Raw genomic sequence first — 22608 nt, 5'->3', positions numbered from 1 at the left:
CTGAAATATCAAAAAGGTTCACAAAAGGTACTTCTCTTCTACTTGAATAGGACGGAAAAACCCAGGAGCCCTGTAAATAGGACGATCATAATGACGATGGGCACAAACACGAACAGTAACATCATCAACACTTTTTGAATCTTGAGTAACTAACTACACTACAAGATAATTCTTGCAAAAGCTGAGAAACAACTGAATCTTCATGAGGATCGAATTCACTATTCTCTGGAAAAGAATCCATTACATCTTCAAAAAGTTCACAACAATTCAACATGAACAATTCACTAAAATTTGCCCAAAAGTAACACTTATTCTGGATAGTTAAACAATTTTGATTAATGTTCATTAAACACTTAAACAAACTTTAATCAACATTTGCATGCTGGTAACAAATCTATCTAATTCACTTTTTTTGATCAGTTTCCAGGTAGGGATATTAGGTTTCCGTCAACTAAAGTATCCCAGTCTAGACAGAACTAGCCTTAGACAAAATGTCTTTTATAAATACGTTTGTTACGAATTTAATCTTTTATTATAACCAATTTCCTATTAAACTGATTAAAAAGATTAATCTAATTTCTAATCTTATTAGAAATTTGTGATCTTAGGTCTATGTGAATCAAATTTTAAAACTATTTCAAAAAATGGTTTTACCTAAGTTAGCATACAATTCTAAATTATTGATTTTAGTTTCTAATTTCATTTAGTTAGAACTATTATAAAATAAATGAAACAAATTAAAATCATACATTGCATCGAATTACATACTTTATAAAATTATCTACAATAATGTCATGCATGATGCAATCCTCATTTCATTACTATATATATAACACTTATATACTAAAGTAATTAAATAAATAACATACGTTGCATCCATACATCCAAACTATATATTATAACTATTATAATATAAATGATGCATGACTATGTTATTTATGCATGCAAGCATATAGTATAACACTTATATTATATGATACATGAACATACTATAAAATTAAAATATGCAACTATATATTATAACACTTATAATATAAATGATGCATGAATAATGCATAACCTATGGTGAGATTTTACTATATGACATACTTTATGACATATAAAAAACAATTAAACCATACATCATATGCATAATTTAAATAGCAATTATGGAGCAGGATTGGATTTCTAAGGCATTAATTAAATTAATATAATATTTATATTAATTTAATTAGTCAAAACTAACTATTATAGTAATAAATAGCTCAATCGGTTAGAAATAAGTGAACCGGGTCTTAAAACAGCACGAACCAAACCATCAGCAATCAAACCACCCTTGAATCACTTGAACCAAACAAACCGGACCCGAACCAGCTCCAAATTAAATCGAATCATGCGCGAACCGGCATTGAAACGTGCTTCTTCTCTGTTTTGGAGCGTCGCAACATTGTGCCCTAGCATCGTGACTCGACGGAGAATAACTCAGTTCGTCGCATCATAGCATCACGACGCTAGGGCAGCGTCGCGATGCTACTGTACAGTTGTCTATTGTACATATTCGATCTTCTTCGGATCTTGAGCCTTGTTTTCACCAGAAAGTCGTCGGGAATAGCACGATCAACTCAAGACATTAAAATTGCAGACTTGAAAGCAATTTACGTCTAAAACAATGGGCCTTTACAAATTGAATTCGTAAAAACAAAGCAGAAAACACTAAGATCCAACCCCGAAACATCCATAATGAAAACCCAGTCAATAAACATTAAAAATTGGGATCGAAACCTAGCTCTAATAGCAATTGAAGGGAAACCATCGAAGGTCCCTGTGCGGAAGTGGGGATCGTTCCCAATTTTAATTTTTTATTGCAAAATTTTAAATTATAGAATATACAGAAAAGAAGATTATGCATTTATTAACTCTAATTTACAACATGCGTATACCATAAGAAATTGGGAAGAAAATATCTGCTTACCCTTGAAGACCAATTTTCTTCACGTATTCCCTCTTGGCCACGATCTATATAGATTCCAACTCTAAATTCCCAATTGGACACCACCATTTGAGAACCCTTTAGTATACTCTTTAAGGATTAAGAACTCAAGCAAGAGTTGTGGGCTTTTACTTGAATTGTTGGAAGAGGGAAAGGAGAGGAAGAGAGGGAGAAGAAGATTTTTTCCACAGAGAACTCTTCTCTGGGAAAACTGGATAAATGGGAGATCCACAAAAATTGGAAGAAGATGAAGAAGTTTCCAACCCCCGCACTGCACGTATTTTTTGTGGGAGAATTAGGGGGAAGGAGTTGTAACTCCCTCCCTTTAATTAAATTAAAATATAAATATAATTTAATTTAATCAAAATTAATATATATATATATATATATATACTATATGTTATATCAAATATAATATAACCTATGGTTTTATTTTTTTCTCAACTATGCATGACATTTAATGTAAATCACATTTATACTAAAAATTAATTATATGAATCTCATTCATATAATTGGTATTTTAATCATATTATAAAATCTCTAAAAAAAAAATTTATATTATAATGTATCTAATACATTATATTAATTATATCACATATAATTAATTTGAATAATTATATCATATATATTTAATTTGAACAATTCAAATTAATTCTCAATTAAATCCTTATTGGGCTACAGAGACCTTATGGATGGTACTTGGATAATTAATTAAACTCTTTAATTAATTTACCTAAATTTCATTAACTATCGGTCACTCCACTAAAGACCAACAGTTGCATTCTTCACACTACAGATATATTTTTGTGTTTAATGGATATAACTAATCAATAGTGCGATGATCCTTCACAAATTGCTCGTAAGTACAGAGCCAAAATTATCGTTTTACCCTTATAGTTACATCCAACTCCTTAAGTATCATTGATTCCTCTAATGAACAACAAGTCATAGTCCAACTATGACCAAGTCCCTCTTGGGCCAAGAGAGGGTATGGTCACATTGTTCAAGCCACGGAATTAGTCCTTAAGAGAACAATTTATCTACTTACACTAGAAGAAGTGAATTTCGTCTTGTGTAGTTGTGTTCTCAGCTCCCCAATCAAACGAATCCCTAATATGGTAGGCTTATTGAGTTGGCAATCTGGTCACTCTCACCCATACAAATCAAATGACTGTCTTCATGACCAGAAGTTCACAACTCACTCAAGATTCAGGTCATATCACCTATGGTCATCTTGATAAAATGTAAGTCTCTATTATTAATGGTGTTATATAATAAGACTAAGCATTTCGTGGTTCGGTCTTATACAAACTCTTTGTATAGGATACCCCCGCTCACATGTCTCCACATGAATGATCAGGATCAAATCATTTGTAGCACTTTACAGCACTTGTAACATCTACAAAGTGGGTCGTATTCGTAGTGTTACCAGGATAAGGTACTTAGCCTTATCCATCTACTATAGACCATTTAGGTTATTATTTAAATAAGATCCATGTGTATGTCTCTACATACTTGTTTAAATTACATAAAATAACTTAGGATCTTAGACAATTTATTTATACAATGTTTACGAACTACAAGAATACAAGAGATTTAGGACACCAATCCCAAAAAGTGATCGTCACAAAGATTGCCTTAGAGCACAACATTGTCGATCCACTTACAAAATCTCTCTCGGCTAAAGTGTTCGAGGGTCATCTAGAGAATCTAGGCTTATGAGACATGTACATTATATAATCTATGGAAGTGGGAGATGTGTAATGTGTATATGGATGCCCTAGTTGATTATATTTAGCATTATTCCGCCTTTGGATTATGTACAACCATACTGACTAGAGTTTTAGTTCAAGTGGGTATTTGTTGGGTTTTATTCCCTAAAACTCGTAAATAGTAAATGTTATTAATTAACTGTCATTAATAAAGAGTTATAGATGTGAAATCAATAAATGTTATTGTTTGTATTGTTTTTTATTTTGTCTTAATACCTTAAGTCCAATAAACTAACATCCGAGGTTGTTTTATGAGTCTTAAACTATATGTGGAAACATATAGGGATCAATGTTCAAGATACAACCTAAATGGTCTATAGTATAAGATACAACCTAAATGGTCTATAGTATAAGATACAACTTAAATGGTCTATGTATAGGGATAAGGCTGGGTACCTTATTCTGGTAACACTATGGATATGACCCACTTTGTATTTGATACAAACTTAATGATCCAACATGTTCGAGTAGGTGACACACAAGTGGGGTATCCTACATAATGAGTTTGCATAAGGTTGGACCGCGAAAATAATAACCATAGATGTAACACCGTTGACTAGTCAGGTTTCTATTTCAATAGGATGACCTAGGCGACTTAGTCTTAATTCTAAGTATATTGTGAACTCCTATTCACGAGAGTTGTCCTTTGATTTTTATGGGTGAGGGTGGCCAGTTCGTTAACCCAATATGCCTACCATTTTGAGACAAGACCGAGTGGGGAGCTGGGAACGTAATAATACAAGATGGAATTCACTTCTTCTCGCCTTAAGGGTAAGTAGATGAGTGTTCCCTTAAGTGGTGTCTTCGTGATTTGAATAAATGGCTCTACCCTCTCATTGGCCTGCGAGAGGCTTCTCTTTATTGGTTGGACCATAAACAGGTAGTTCAAGAGAGAAGCACTGGTACTTAAGAAGTCAGAGGCAACCCAAGGGTAAAATGGTAATTTGGCCCAAATGGAGTTACGAACACTCGTGAATAATTTGCTGGTATTGATTATATTGATGGACACAAAAATATATCTATAGTGAGAATAGTGCGGCTGTGGATCTTGAATGAAGTGTACTCACAGTTAACAAATATTGATTAATTTAGTTAATGAGTTTAGCCAATTAATCTCATAGCTGATTTACATGTCGACTAGGTCCCCTCGTTAGCTCACTAGAGGATACTTAAGAGGGATAATTTGAATTGTTCAAATTAATTTGAAGAAAATATATATTAATATGATTAATATATAATTAATTATAGATATGATCTATAATTAAATTGGAAAGTGATATTTGAATAAAATTCAAATTAATTAATTCAAGTGAATTAGATTCACAAAGAATTATTTAATAGAAAGGTTTTGCATATATACATGAGATGTATATGATAATTAAATATATACATTAAACTGGGTTTAATGTATAAATAATTATTTAATTATTGTGCAAATTAAATTTAATATGTGTTATTTAATTGAGCTAATTAATCAAATAAGTATTATTTAAATTAAATGAACTAATTAATTAAATCATTAATCAATATAATGTATAATGTATATTGATACATTATAATATATAGTTAATTATAGAATATGATTTATACTTAAAACTATATAATATGTGAGACAAAAATATTTGAATGAGATTCAAATATTATTTGTATAAAAATTATATGTTAAAATTTAATATGAATTTGATTCATATTAAAATTATAGGTTATAAGAGAGTGTTGTTTTTTAATTTGATTTATATTTAGTTTTTTAATTTTTAATTTTTTAAAATAAATTTGATAAACACTAGTCCCTTATGTTGATTATATGCTTATTTTTATTCATAAATATGTTCATAAAAAATATGTTAATGTTCAAGAGATAGAACTTGGAACTTTTAGCTACATGTGGACCATATTGCATTCCAAACTGGAACTTTTTTTTAGTTGCTTTTATGAAATTAAAAAAAAAAAAAAAAAAAAAAAAAAAAAAGTAGATCAAATTGTTTATAATACATCTTAAAATCATGATCCTTTTGTGATAAAATGAAAAAACATTGAGTTGTATTATTCGTTAATACATAGTAGATTTACAGTCTACTTTATTAAAGTGAATTGTGCACTTTGGTCCAATGAGAATGGAAAGTGGTTCCCAATGAAAGAGATGAAGCATGAGCAACTATAACAATTTTGAATAAGATTCTAAATAAATAAGCACATATGAATAAACTAAATCATAGATTAGGAGACTATATAGGATACATACAACTTTAATTACATAGTAAAGATAAGGGAACGTTACGAAAACTATCTCGTGGTAGTAGTAATTACATCATCAAACTTTTAACTATAAAAGTTAGACGGAGTGTTAAAATTAGACTCTCAAATTTATAATTATTGTAGAAATTGGACCCATAAATGATAGAAATTGAACCCTTAAATTTATTCAAATATTACAATCAACTATTACCATACTTTAGAAATGATTTTTGTAATTCGTCTAACAAATAAAATAGAAAATAATTAAACAAGCTAAGAACTATTGTTCATCCAAGATTTTACCCCAATCCAAGTTTGGGCTAAACTAATCTAGGTCCAACTACTATATGACACAATTTGATTGAACTAGTTTGTATCTTTTAGTAGACAAGTGACATTAATTTATTTGATAAATTTTCATGTATTTTAATTTATTTTGGAAACACAAATTGATGTAATAATGTAATTGTCTCAAATATATAATCGTTAATTTAAATAAATGATGTGACAATTTATAATAAGTCGAAATCTTTGTTTCGACAATATCTTTACTAACAAACTATACCCTCCTTAATTCTTTGAATACCTTATTCAATTGATATAGACTCACTAAAATCTTTCTTAAGAAAAGGTAAAACGAACCAACAAATAAGTAATAATTAATCATTTAGGCTTATTTGGGACACTGAGTTGATTATTAAAATAGTAATATTCAAATTGTTTCACTGGAACTATATATGAGTTACAATTATTAAGAACTTCAATTCTTATAAGACCCAAAACCCACGACACTGAACCAAAATGGCTCATAACTTTTCAAAAGTATTAAGAAAAACAATGAAAAAAAATAATTAAATGTGTCCATAATGGTAAATTCACCATCTTAATTTAGGTAGCCTAAATATTATAAGTAGTTGAGGATGATGCCTAGAAAGATGTTAATTTATAGGGAAAGGAGAAGTATCTTTTACATTTAAATGTTTGAAAAAGTGAAAAAATTAGGTGTGTGTTTGTATCATAAACCACTTTAGGGCCCTTTTTTTTTTTTTTTTTTTTCTAAAACCTATGACACACCTACTCCATTGATTAAGGTTATGGCGAGTTTTCATGCCTTTTTATGCTAATTGGTATTTCAAATTTTTCTTTTTCAATGGCTTTATGTTAAATAGGGGAAAAAGCTTGAGTTTTTTTTTTTTTTTTTTTTTTTGTCAGTTTTAAATAATTAAATTGACAAAAGGACAAAGGCTGCTATTTCTTATTAGCTTTTCTATTTTTCAAGTTACTTACCTTTTTTTTAATCAGTTTCACCATTCAATATAGGTTAGCAGTTAGTTTTATAGTTTAATTTCTCTCTATAAATAATGAATGATTAGTTCAAATCTATACTTTTTCATGTAATATTTCTAATTCAACAGTTTTTAATAAATAAAAATATATTGAAAATAACCTTAAAAGGTTATCATATGTTTTAGTCCAATTAATTTTAATTAATGTACTTCATATCAATTTATACCTTTGGACTTTAGGAGTTGTATCAATTTAAATCTTAAACTAATAACTTTATCAATTTAAACCCCGGATTCTACTAATTGTATCAATTTAAACCTCAAACTAATGATTATATCAATATAAATCTTAAACTTTGATAAATGTTTCAATTTAAATCTTGAAGTTTCATAATTGTATCAATTTAAACCCTCCATTATGTTTTATTTGAATAGACTTATAAAAAATCATGATTTAAATTGATATATTTATAAAAATCTGGGGTTTAAATTGCAATTATGAAAATTTAGTATTTAAATTGATACAATTATTAATTTAGAGTTTAAATTGATATATACAACTCTCAGAGTTAGTTTAAATTGATACAATATTTAAAATAAAATTTAGGGATATAAATTGATATTTGCCCTAATTGATATGTTTTAATGAGATTCATAATTAATTGATAGTTATAATTATGCTAAACAAATTTAACAGACCATAATTTTTAAGACAAATATTAGTTTGACATTGGCTCCTATTACTTAAAAGTTTTAAATTTTACCTTGCAATAAAGATTTTCAATTAAATCCATAGGTAAAAAAGATTGGTGTATACTTGTTTTAGGATATGTTTGTAAGTGATTCAATGAAAGTTAAATCGTTTTTGTCTTTTTAAAAATTGTTATGAAAGGTGTTTTTAATTATTCGAAACTAATTTTAATAAATGAAAACTCCAATCAAGAATATAACATTAAATATTGAATTAAATATTAAGTGATCAAAATGATAAAAATGATCTTAATAATTTTATAATCACTATCAAACATGTCATTAATAACAGATTTCATATCGATATAATTACTATCAAACATGCCATTAATAATAGATTTCATATTGAACATGATATTTGGATGCATATTGGTATGCTCGTTTTTCCAAATATTTTAACTAGACAATAATTTAATATTCTAACTTATTATAAGCAACATGTTTTTAATGTGATGACTTGAAGTCAACTAATTTAATGTATTGAAGTAAAATTTTATAGAAAATGGAAAGATTAGTTAAATTATAAGTATTAGTCACTAAATTTTTAGGTCTCTTTGATGATTTTTTTTTAATTAAATCTATTTCATCCACTTTTTTTTCAATGATTTGTATTTTTCTTAAATACAATGGTTGAATTCTTAGTCAAATTCCAAAAACAAAAACAACTTTTTAGAAGTTTTTTTTTTAATTTTCAAAATTTGGCTTTGTTTTTTTAAAACCATTGGTGAAAAGTAGATAATAAGTGAGGAAATTTGCTGGTGGAAGTAAAGTCAGACTTAATTTTCAAAAACAAAAACAAAAAATAAAATGGTCACCAAACAAAGTCTTAATTTTGTATTTAACAAATTTCTACATTTTTAAATGTATAATGAGTCATTTAGGCTCCGTTTGTTAATTATTATTATTTTTTTAAATTAAATCTATAGACATTATTTCTACCTCCAAATTTCTTAATTTATTATCTACTTTTTAATAATAGTTTAAAAACCAAGTCAAATTTGAAAACTAAAAATATATATATAGCTTTTAAAAAGTTGTTTTTGTTTTTGAAATTTGGCTAAGAATTCAACTATTGTACTTAATGCAAATTATTGTAACAAATGGGGAAGAAATAGGCTTAACTTTTGAAAACCAAAAACCAAAAACAAAATGAATACCAAACAAGGTCACTTATTCACTAGTTTTTAAAATTCACATACTAATTCACACTTAATTCACACGAAATTGAAAGCTTAGACCTTATTTGATATTGATTTCATTCTTAATTTTATGTTTTTTTAATTTTATACTTATTTTCTCTAAATTTTTCCACTATTATTTGCACATTCCTCAAATGAATACTTAAATTTATAGTCAAATTCTAAAAACAAAAACAATTTTTAGGTCTTTTTGGTAATGATTTGGTTTTTGAATTTTTATTTTATTTTTTTAAATTAAACATATAGATACTACTTCCACCTTCAAATGTCTGACTTTATTTTCTACTTTTAATCAATGGTTTAAAAAACCAAGTCAAAATTTTAAAACTAAAAGAAATAGCTTTTGAAAAACTTGCTTTTGTTTTGGAATTTGAATAAAAATCAAAATAGTTACTAATCGGACTTTAGTTTTCAAACTTTGGCTTGACTTTTGAAATTAGTAGTAAGTGGATGACAAAACATATAAATTTATGGATAAAAATGGAATCTTAAAACTTAATTTTTTTATAAAAAAATCAAATCACTATTAAATAAAGCTTAAAGGCTTTTTTAATATAAGAATAAATAGCAATGAATTTAACTACAATCAAGGTTCTCATTAAGGAGAAGACACCCCATCTAGAAAAGTAGAGCCCCTAAGAGGCTTTTCTAACAACCTCCTCATAGGTGGAAGCTTTAGGATCAAAACCAACAACTGTACCACTTCAAAATTAAAATTAAATATGATTATACATAACATGTAAAATTTTTGCATAAAATTAAAAATTAATAACTAATTATATATAATAGATCGATTAGCACCCTTTGAATTTTTTAAAAAGGTCAAGCACATGACATATTGGATTTTTTTAATATATCAACATATACACAAAATTGAAAATTTATATAACCATTTCGTTTATTTATTTTTTAAAACTAAACTTGTAAAAATTTGAACTCATAGTTCCATATTGCAAAAAAATAAGCCAAGTTTTAAGAAACAAAAAATCTTTATTATAATTTGACTAGAAATTAATGTGTTTTATTAAAAGTTGTAAAAATTATAATACAGAAGGAAACAACCATAAATGCTAAAAACATATAATTAAAGACAAAATCGTCATCGAACCTGACTTTAGTAGTTTATTATACATTTTTTTAAGTTTATAAATCAAATAGTCAAATTTTATTGGAATTTAAAAAAGTGAAAAATATATTTTTAGTCTCTAGATTTTGCATTTAGTTTCTACTTAGTTAAGTTTCAAAATGCATTTAGTCCTTAAGTGTTGAGTTTGATAGCACTGATGATAATAGATTCATCAAAGGTCGAATTCACCTCCGAACGTCTTTTTCCTTGGTTGGTTTGGCCTGTCCCTGCGGGAACTTCGAGAACGGTTTTTTCCTCAATTTGAAAGCAGGTTCCGTGAGTCCAAAGACGCCTAAGGCAAGCCCAAAAGAAGATTCTCCTCTTCCTCACATCGATGTTCTGGTACAACTTATCTTTGGCTCGCCCCTATCTCTAAAGGGGCTTACTCACTTCGCTCACTCTTGTTCAGTAGCGGTTTCTTCATTCTTTAGATTTCAAGTCCATATGTTTCAAAATGTTAGAATTTCACATTTAACCCTGAGTTTGTTTTGATTCGATTCCTATATTTCGAGATTTACACTTTTGACCTCAATTTCTCACTAAGTACTCATTTCAATATTTAACATTAATAACTATTAATTAATTAAAACTAAATATGAAATGAAATTTTAAAATTAATTTTAACACTAGTGAAAAATAATGAAACTTAATTAATTATAATAATTTTATTTATTTAAAAATAATCGATAAATATTAATATCACAAACTAAAAACAAATAATTAATAAAAAAAAATTGAGGTTAAAAGTGTTAAACTTGCAACTCAGGGATCAACCAAAACAAAACTTAAATCATAAAATTGTAACATTTTGAAATCTAAGGACTATAATGAACCCAAATTTAAATTTCAATGACTAAATTTAAGAATTTAGTATTTAGTGTAAAACTTGAAATTTAGACACAAAATTAAAACAAACTTAGTTTTTTAAAAAAAAAAAGGAAAAAAAGAAAGAAAAGAAAAGAAAAGAGAAGAAAATGCTATTATTATCGCTTTAAAGGCTAAAATTAGTACATCTGTCTTTCTTAGCCAATTTAATGAAATGAAGAGGGAAATCGTTCAACCAAATACCACTACAAAAGCCTATCCCTTGTGTTTTTTGGTAAAACATTTGCAATCCTATCACAATATGCAGGAATATGAGAAAATGTTATGCATTCGAAAGCATTTGCGAGAGATTTAATTGCTTTAATCCAGCTTCCTGATTCATTTAGGGCATAATTTTTTACATTGATCAGTGAAGTGGTCTAAAGACAATTCGGTTGAATGTGAATACGAGAAATCTACAACGTTGGGTTAACTTCATCGCTTCAAGAATGGCAAGAGTTTCAGCTAATGGAGAAGAGAAATCGATATCGAGCTGAGAGGTAGAAAGACAATGATTGAACCATTAGAGTCTTTGATTGATAAAAACCAATATTGTTGACACTAGACAAGATAACCAGGAGGAGGAGACCATGTCTTATTCTTTTAAATTCTAAAATTGTAATATTTGAAATCTGAAGATTAGATTGAAACCAAATTCAAAATTTAAGAATTAAACAAGTAATATTTTAAAATTTGAAGACGAAATAAAAAATTAAATTCAAGAGTTAGAGGCCACAAATTTATCATGTTTTTATAAAAAAAGGACAAAAAAAATTAGGGAGGGTTGATTAGCGTCAGGAAGAATTGGAAATGATAATTAATAATGTTGTGTTGGGTGTGATTATAGAGGATTGTTTGTGATTGGCGAAGGTAAAGGCAGGCGGCGCGCCAACGAAGGACAGCAAGATCACAGACCGCGTGCTGTCGTTTGTTGCTACCGAAGCTTCGTACCACGGTTTTTGTACGGAAATCTACGTGCTTTTATACGGACACCCAACACCATCACGTGAAAATTTCTCTATTGTCTCTTATTTTCCAATGCATTTTCCAACCACAAACCTTCTCTCGCCAAATCAACTCTAAACACGTCGCTTTTTGCTTTTTCTTCTTTTACCATAAAATCCAGATTTTCTTAAATTCTTCAACTACAAATTGAAATTGGACTTATATCTTCTTAAATTTCTCAAGTTTGTCTTTGACTTTTTCGTCCTATACAGTCCAACACGTCTTCAATTATTGACCACTTTTTTAAGCCATGCTGCTTTACCCAAGTGTAATATATGTCTTTCTTTTAGTTTAATTTTAAAATACAGTTTTTTTTTCTAAAATATTAAAATTACTGAAAATACTTTTATCAATATTGAATTGTCTCATATTAACTTGAACATATAACTCAACCTTTTTATTTCTTTAAAATTAGAGTTTCAATTTTTTTTATTATTATTATTCTTTTTACTAAAGTAATATAAAATGTTTGAAATGACTTCTGGGAAATTGGAGAGAGTAAAATAAGAATGAAAAAGATAGAAGCAATAATTTAAGCACCGCATAGTATGGGTGGCCTTTTAAAAAGCACTAAAAATTGCCTTTTGGAAAATCTGCCTTAAAAATAAAGTTGCCTTGGAAATTGGAGAATGGTTTTGGATTGCCTCCAAATACAGACCATGGAATCAAATCAATTAACATACACCAATACTCATGTGTAGCCATGGTGTCTTTTTACACTCAGGAAAAAATAATTTTTTAATATTTTCTGGAGTCGGATTGCACAAGTTTTTTCATTACCATATGTTGACCAATTGTGTTTTATATTTTCATACTTATCAAGTTCAGTAATTTAGATTTTATTTTTTAATATATTTCAGATGGTATGATTCAAATGGTGAAATTTTTTAAAATAACATTTTCTTCATGCTTTAAATATATCCCAATTTTGAATTTTTAATATTGAAATGTGTAATTATATTAAATAAAGATAATTTTTACAACTAAAATCAATTTATATTTTTAAGATTAAAATATGTATTGTGTAATATATTATAAATTATATAGTATTACAAAATAATAATTATATATTTTTTAATGTAAAACATGTTCATAGATAAGTTAATACTAATTTATAGTTAACCTCATATTTACTGGATAACTATAACTAATTTTATGATTTATAAATATACAAATACATTTATATAATTTTAGATACGCTAACAATATATATATGAAAACATGAAATAGAGTTTAAAACAATTTTAACATTAACACGGGAAAAAGTAATTAAAAGTTGTGCATTGCTTTTATCTATTTTTTTCCTTTTGTTTTATAATATTTAATTTAAATTATAATTTTTCAGTACAACTTAGGCTAAGTCTTTTGGATAATCATTTAGTTCTTTTTTTTTTCTCCCTAAAAAAAGTTTATAAACATCACTTTTATCTGTTGATTTCTATGTTTGTTATCTATATTATAGGAGTGTTTTAAAAAAAAAAACAAAACCAAATTCGAAGACTAAAACTCAGTTTGATAATCATTTAGTTTTTATTTTTTAAAAAATAAACTTATTTTCTCACAATTTCTTACAATATTTTTCAAATTTTTTAAGTAAAATAGTTAAATTCTTTGACAAATTTTAAAAACAAAAATAAGTTTTTAAAAACTACTTTTTCAGTTTTCAAAACTTGTCATGAGTTTTTAAACATTTTGGTAAAAAATATATAACAAAGCAATAAATTTAGAGTTGAAATAGACATTTATGGACTTAATTTTAAAACAAAAAAAATCAAAAGGTTACCAAACGGGCTCATACACTACTTCCACCTCCATATTTTTTTTCCCTTTATTATCTACTTTTTACCAGTGATTTAGAATTTCCAGCTAAAATTTGAAAACAAAAAAAAGAATAGGTTTTAAAAATTTATTTTTGTTTTTGGAGTTTGGCTAAGAATTCAATCATTGTATTTAAGAAATATGCAAATCATGGTAAGAAATAGGAAAAAAATAGGCTTAATTTTTAAATATAAAAAACGAAAAATGAAATGGTTACCAAACGTGACCCAGATGATTACCAAACGCTATCTAAATAGAGTAGTTTTTAAAAACTTATTTAACAATTGAGTAAGTAGCCCAATGTTTGTTAGGGATGACAAAATTCTTCGTGGTGTCAAGTCCCCACATATTGGATCAGGAAATCTCCAGTTTGACCGGATATGGGGTCAAACCGGGGATGCGGGGACGGGGAGAGAATCCCCGTCCCAATAAACACTATTTTTAATTAACAAGTGTCTATATTTTATTCTCTATCTTTCGATTGATGTTTCAAAACCCATGAAATTTTTTTAAGAATAGAAAAAAGTAGTTTTAAAAGTCACTTTTATTTTTAGAATTTGACTAAATGTTTAAGTATTCCTATTAACAAATATAAAAACCATGAAACCAACATATATTTTAAGAACATAAAATATGAAAACAAGATCGTATAATTTAGCAATGAAGTAATCAACAGAATTATTTTATTTATATTATGTTAATAAGGTTAACACCGCCAACAAAAAAATGAGCATAGCTCACCTCTTATAAAGAAAGTATCCGGAGTGACCATTCAAATTGCAAAATTCAAACTGTTTTTAAAAATCGAATTGAATTGAACCAAAAATTCAATGAAATAAAAAAAAATATGGTTCGATCCAGTTTGAAGAAATTTTGAAACCAAATTAATTCGGTTAAGTTTGGTTTTAATTTCGAAAATCGAATTTAAAACCAAATCGAATGGTTTGTAACTATATATATATATTAAAAAAAGAGTAAAATCAAATTTAAAATTAAATTAAAAAAAAAACCAAATTTAAAACTGAACCAAACCAAATTATTTTTTAATTAAAAAAAAATATAACATACATTTTTTAAAAATACCAAAACTGAATTTAAAATTGAATTGAACAACATAAGTTCGGTTTGAACCAATAAATCGGTTCAGTTCGGTTTCATATATTAGAAAATTTGGTTCGATTCGGTTTGACCACCAAACTGAACCGAATCGAATTGTTTCCACCCCTAGAATGTACTATCAATTTTGAAGTTAGCTCACCCATATTGTAATAATAATAATAACGACAACATGGGGGAGAGGGGTTTGAGGTAATGAGTTGGTCATTGTAATCTTAGGTTATTATAGTTGAGTTATAATAGTTTGTGTTTGATGTGTAGATTATTTTAGTTTGGATTTCAATAGTATGTATTTGAGGTGTAAACTACTTTACTTTGAGAAGGAAATAGTAAATACTGTAGTAAAGAATAAAACAATGATGAATGTAAAATAGTAAAGTTATATAATAGTTTGTGTTTGAGGTGTAGATTATTTTAGTTTGGGTTTCAATAGTATGTTAGATATATAGTATTTTAGTTTGAGAAAGAAATAGTAAATACGGTAGTAAAGAATAAAACAATGACGAATGCAAACTAGTAAAAGTTGTAACAAATCGAGGTTTTGAAGTAGTGTTGACTGTAGCTAATTAGAGACTACAAAATATTATTTACTGTAATAAGATTTGGTTATTACAGTCTTAGGATAGTTCTTGCCCTAAACACATAGTATAATGATTAATTACTTTTACATTTTATTGTGAATAAAAAGTGTAATATATTTGCAATATTATATTTTTATGTTGTTGTTTGCGTTCTTTTAGGGAAAAGTTCAATCATCCAAAATGTAAGTAAAAGACGATACAAAGAAAACTCTTTATCTATTTATCAAGCAAAAGACCTTTTCCTCTCTTTATTTTAACCAAAAGAAACAACATTAGATTAAATGTTGCACCAGAGCTCTTTAAAAAGGGATTAGTAAAAGCACGAGCATTCCTAAAATTTGCCGATATGGTATTTCCCCCTTCTTTTTCCCTATATCGAGTTGCGTCCCATGGACCTTTTTAAAAAATAATATTATTTTAATATTTATTGACAAAAATAAGGTTTGTTTAAAAATATTGACAAATATAAAATTGTGAAATCGTGGATGAGGTCCATGAATATCAAATCAACAGATAAATTGTGTACCGATTCACGATTTAAGGCTTAATCGTGGACGGAGTCTACGATTTCCTAGCCACATGCCATCAATATATTGAAAAGTAACTTCACAAGTTTTTCTCGTGAAGTTATAAGTTTATCTCGTGAAGTTACTTCATGGGACAATCTATTCCTCTTCACGAGATGTATTTATTTTTTCATAATGTCATAAGTTTGTCTCGTGAATTTACTTCACGGGACAATCTATTCATCTGCACAAGACGTATTTATTTCTTTCATAGTGTTGTAAGTTTGTCTTGTAAAGTTATTTTACAAGACAATCTATTCATCTTCACGAAACGTATTTATTTGTTTCATAATATTATAAGTTTGTCTTTTGAAGTTACTTCACGGGATAATCTATTCATCTTCACGAGACGTATTTATTTTCCCATAATGATGTAAGTTTGTCTCGTGAAGTAACTTCACGGGACAAAAGACAGAAATAAAGGAAAAATTGCAAAAACCACCCAACTATGGAATTGGTTACAATTACCCTCTTGTAGTCAACTGGTTATTAGTCAAAGTTGAAAGTCCTTCCAATGATAACTTCATCATTGTCGTCGAGATACCACTGGGTCGAGCTCGAGATAAGGGACGAAGCAAAAATGCCAAACAACTCACTTGAGTTCTATTTGTTTATTAAGGTTTTTCTTTGGTTGTTGATGCTTTTGTTAGGGTTTGAGGTGGCAGGCATATTACAAAGGTTGCATTTTAAGGAGAAAGTGAAAGAGAGGGGACAAAGGGAAGAGATGAAGAAAATAGGGATTTGCCACATCAGCCATTTAGTCAATTCTTTTGTTCAAATTTAATGGTTTTTTTAAAAAATAAAAATATGGAAATCGTGGACCACATCCACGAGTTTGGTCTTCATTGACCAAGTCATATGCTTACATGGAGGCCACGACTTTTTAAAAACAATCGTGTACCGAATACACGATTTTCTACCCTATTTTTGTCAATATTTTTTTTTCCACCTTACTTTTGTAATTTATTTCCTATGTACTCTATTTTTGTTATTACTTTTAAAAAAATACATTATTTTTTAACTTAACCCGCGTCCTTTTCAAAAAACGCGACATATACCAAGCTTATAACTAGAGATGACATTTTCAGTGAAATCAACAAAATTGAAAGTTCATTTTTTTAAAATTGTGTATCTATGTTATAAATGTTTCTTTCTCTTCCATCTTACTTTTGTAACTTCCTTCCTATGTACTCTAATTTTGTCATTAATTTTAAAAAATACATTATTTTATAACTTAACCCGCGTGCCTTCAAAAAACACAACATATACGAAGCTTGTACCTGGAGATGACATCTTCAGTGAAATCAACAAAATTGAATATTAATTTTTCTTTTAAATTGTGTATCTATGTTATAAATGTTTCTTTTTAAATTACTTTCTATATTTTTAGGATTAAAATATGCATTATGTAATGTATTTTAAATTATATAATATTACAAAATGATAATTATATAATTTTTTAACGTAAAATATATTCATAAATAAATTAATAATATCTAATATTTAGTGAATAACTATAATTAGTTTTATAATTTATAAATATATAAATACATTTAAAACAATTGTTTTAGTTGGAATATAATTTTGAGATAGGCTACCATCAAATATATGAAAATATCAAATAGACTTTTAAAACATTTTTAACATTAACCCACGAAAAAGTAATTTGTGCATTGCCTTTATCTACGCATTCTCCTTTTTCCCCTTTAAAGAAACTTTATCTATTTTTCTTCTATTGTTTTATAATATTTATTTTAGTTCAAACTTCTTTTTTTTTTTTTTTTTTTTTTTTGTTGTTGTGTGTGTACAACTTAGGTTACGCCTCCTTGATCACTATTTAATTTTTTTTCTTCCTAAAAAAAGTTTATAAAGATCACTTTTAGCTATTGATTTCTATGTTTTGTTGTCTATATTATAGGAATATTTTAAAAAACAAAATTAAATTTAAAGATTAATGTCTCGTTTGATAACTATTTGATTTTTTAGTTTTTTTTTTAAAATTAAACTTATTTTCTCACGATTTCTTACAATAATTTTCATATTTCTTAAATAAAACAATTGAATTCTTAACCAAATTCTAAAAACAAAAACTAGTTTTTAAAAAAACTAAATTTTTAGTTTCAAATTTAACGTGATTTTTGAAACATATTGGTAAAAAATATATAACTAAGTAATAAATTTAGAGTTGGAATAGGCATTTATAGGCTTAATTTTAAAGACCAAAAACCAAATGGTTACCAAATGACCTAGACACGGTTTCTACCTCCCTATTTTTTTTTTCTTTATTATCTACTTTTTACCAATGGTTTAAAAGACCTAGCCAAAATTTGAATACTAAAAAAAGTAGCTTTTAAAAATTTATTTTTGTTTTTGGAGTTTGACTAAGAATTTCAATCATTGTATTTAAAAAAAGATGCAAATCTTTGTAAGAAATGAGAAGAAAATATGCTTAATTTTCAAAGACAAAAAATGAAATTAAAATGATTACCAAATGTGACCCAAATGATTACCAAACGCAACTTAAAGAATGTTGTTTTCAAGAACTTATTTAGCTATTGAGTAAGTTGCCTAGTGCTTACATAGGAAATATGAAAAACATGAGCAAGAAAAGTTTTGAGAAAATAAACATAACTTCAAAAAACTCAAAAATAAAAAAAAACTAAATAGTTACTAAACGAGTAAACATGACCTTAGTTTTTTGTTTTTTGTTTTTGAAAATTTGGGGTATAAACACTACTTCTAATTAACAAGTGTCTATATTTTATTATCTATCTTTCAACTAATGTTTTAAAAACTAAGCAAAATTTTGAAAACTGAAAAAGGTAGTTCTAAAAGTCGTTTTTATTTTTAGAATTTGACTAGACGTTCAAATGTTTCTTAATAGATATGAAAACCATAATTGAAAAATTATAATGAATCCAACATACATTTCAAGAACATAAAATAAAAACAAAATCGTATAATTAACGATGAAGTAATCAACAAAATTATTTTTATATTATGTGATTAAAGTTAACATAGTCGATAAAAAATAAGCATAGCTCACATCGTATAAAGAATGTACTATCAATTTTGAAATTAGTGGTTTGATTCTCACCCATATTGTAATAATAATAACAACAACAACATAGGGGGGTTTGGGGCAAGAGTTGGTTATTTTAGTCCTAGGTTATAATAGTTTGTGTTTAAGATATAGATTATTTTAGTTTGGGTTTCAATAGTATGTGGTTGAGGTGTAAATTATTTTAGTTTGAGAAAGAAATAGTAAACACCGTAGTAAAGAATAAAACAATGATGAATGTATACTATTACAAAATCTACATTACTTGACACTTTTAGTTTTTAATTACTTGTTGTTTTTTTGGGGGAAAAAATGTCAAGTAATAACCTTTTAGAAAAGAAAATGTCAAATAAAAGGGATAAAAAACGGAGGTTGACGGAATGTTTTGAATATTTTATTCACCCTTTTAATTTCTTATGTTCCTCCATGATTCAATTCTGTTGATGAAAATTTTCGTTTGGAATTTTGAGTACTTGTTATTAGCTTTGATTTGTGGGGAACTATGGCTTAATCCTTTTTGTCTTTGTGGATTTAGTTTACTTCAATGTCAAATTTGGTAAAAATTTAATCTAGCATCATGAGAACCTTAACTCTTCCACATTTTCAATTCTATTTAATGAACTTTCATCTAATTGTGATATTAAGATTGTGTCTCTCTTTTATAGTATTCACTGTGCATTTGTCATTATGATAAATAGAATATTTTCATTCTTTATTTACACTGTATAGTTTATAATCTCTTTCTCTATTTTGTACTTTTTCCTTCTTATGTGCAAAATTACTAAGATTTTATTTTTCAATCTAGTTTAAAGAACACATAATTCCTTCTTTTTGTTCTTATTATTGTGAATATTGGTTGGTTGATAATGGACATATTTAGAATTTGAAAGCATTTGATCCCATTTGAAATCATCGATCTCTATTTTAGCATAATAGAAAAGTGGTTGTAGTTGCTCTTTACACCATTTAATTCTTAAGATTTTGAATTTAGTAAACCATCTATTCATTACAACATTAGCACATATTTGAAGTTTTTGAGAGTTCAAGTTCTTAAGTTCTCTATAAATATCAATTCCATACAAATTTTATAAGTTGTATGAGTTATCTAATTTAGAATAGTATATATATATATACACATATCTTTTGTAGTTCCAAGATTAGCTTATTATAAGTATGGATAAATCATGGATGGTAAATAGTAGATTATCTAAAGAGTTTGAGTTGGGTGTGGAAAACTTCATCAGATTTGGATTTTCTAATACAAATAGTACTTTTATACGTTGTCCTTGAAGCAAAAATCAAACGTTGGGGTCACAGTTAGTTTCATGTTCTATTTCATTTAATCTATGCATTAAGGTTACAACTATTAGTTATGATAAATTTTAACTTGTTTGTATTGTTATATTTATATCATAGGAGAAGGAAGTTGTTAGTGCATCAACCACACATGGGGAAGGGAAGAAGGCAAATAAGAATTGCACTAGTCCCATTGCTCTACATCTTATTTATGAGGTAAATTTACTATTAATTACTTATAAAATTATAACTTTGTGGTTTTAGGAGAAAGTTTCAGAGAATGCGGGAAAGGAGAAGGAAGTGATCGCTATTAGTGTACCGTCAATCTTGAAGGTGCATTGTATAAGTCTCATGTTCTTCTATCTTAACTAGGAATGAATATTTTACTCATGTTTTATCTTAATTATATTAGAAAAAAGCTTCAAGGATGATGCCAAAATAGAATGAAGTTACTAGTGCACCATCCAATTTATCAATATCCTTGAAGTCTATTCTTAGGTACGTTGAAAAGATAATGGTAGATGAGACTAGCATTTCCTTCCAACTACCTGTTGAGCTCTTTGGTTTTAGTCGAAAGAGTTATGTTCTGCGAGAAGATATGATCGAATTTTGTAGCATGCAAAAAGTGAAGACTTTATCAATTGTGGCTTATATTGCATAAGTAAATGTTATTTGTTCATGATATATTATCACTTTATTAATTAGTAGTAAGTTGATATGTTTGATCTATTATTGTAGGTACCTACACTCTTCATTGTTGATTCAAATAAAGGATCAAAGTACATTTTTGTAGATCTATCTCTTATATTCACGGACCAAAATACTAGAGAAGTTAGAGCTTGGAACCTTTTTAGTAGATTAATGACTTCCGAACAAGATCAATTAGTTATTGCTCCTTATAATCCCAGGTAAGTATAATTAATTATTGCTCCTTATACTCATGTTCTACCTTACTTCTTGGGTGACTTGAAAGCAAAATCACTTCCTTTTTTTCCCTCCTTTTTTCTAATGTGGAATTGTGTTGGGAACATTGAACTTGTATACCAAATAATGGAATATGAGAAAATTAGATTGAAAATTTTGCATGTTTGGTCTATGATGGAGTAAAAAATATTCTGTGCTTTTAGTACAAGAAAATGTTAATGTAATGAGCTACCTTCATGTTCCTTACTAATTATTTGTGTATTTTATTTAGTGATCATTGGTCATTAATTGTTATTAATGTGTATAATGATGTGGTGTACTATCTTGACTCATTGAGAACAAATTCACGAGAAGATATCAAATACATGACAAATATGTAAGCTAATTTTGCTTGGGTTTTCTTTTTGGTGTAAAGTTTATTTCATTTTGAATATTATACTATACTCTTTGGCAAATATAGGGCAATGATGATTTTTCAGTCTCAAAAGAATTTGCAAAAGACTCGAAAAACCACATCCTGAAAAACAGTAAAGGCTTATAAGAGCATTAAAAAAATTAATAGAATGATGTATATTTAATGTATCTGTATGATGTGTATTAATTATTGATTTTGTATTGTAGTGTCCTTTACAAGTGGGAACTCTCGAATGTGGGTATTATGTTATGAGATATATGCGAGAAATCGTGACTAAAGAGAAGAATATCAAATTACTTTTTATATTGTAACATTATAAATAGTGTATTGACTTTATATGTTTTATAGATTGATACAGGGAGCTCGTACTCGCAACTTCAATTGGATGAAGTACGCGTGGAATGGGCTGAATATTTAGGCCGCTACATCTGACGGACATCCTATAAATTTTGTGTATGTGGTTACATGAGAATCCCTAAAACTTTTTTGTATAAATGTTTTGTTCATAGCTATTATAGGTTATGTACTTAAAAAAAATGTATGGTGGAGGATATATTTGAGTGTTGTGAAATTTGAAATATATAGCACATATGGATTGATTTTTGTAATTTTAGAATTATCATAT

The sequence above is a fragment of the Benincasa hispida genome, chromosome 2 (genome assembly GCF_027475165.1).
Source record: "Benincasa hispida cultivar pf3 chromosome 2, pf3_genome.v1.1, whole genome shotgun sequence".
Taxonomy (NCBI): Eukaryota; Viridiplantae; Streptophyta; class Magnoliopsida; order Cucurbitales; family Cucurbitaceae; genus Benincasa; species Benincasa hispida.
Note: the sequence above shows the minus strand (reverse complement) of the source record.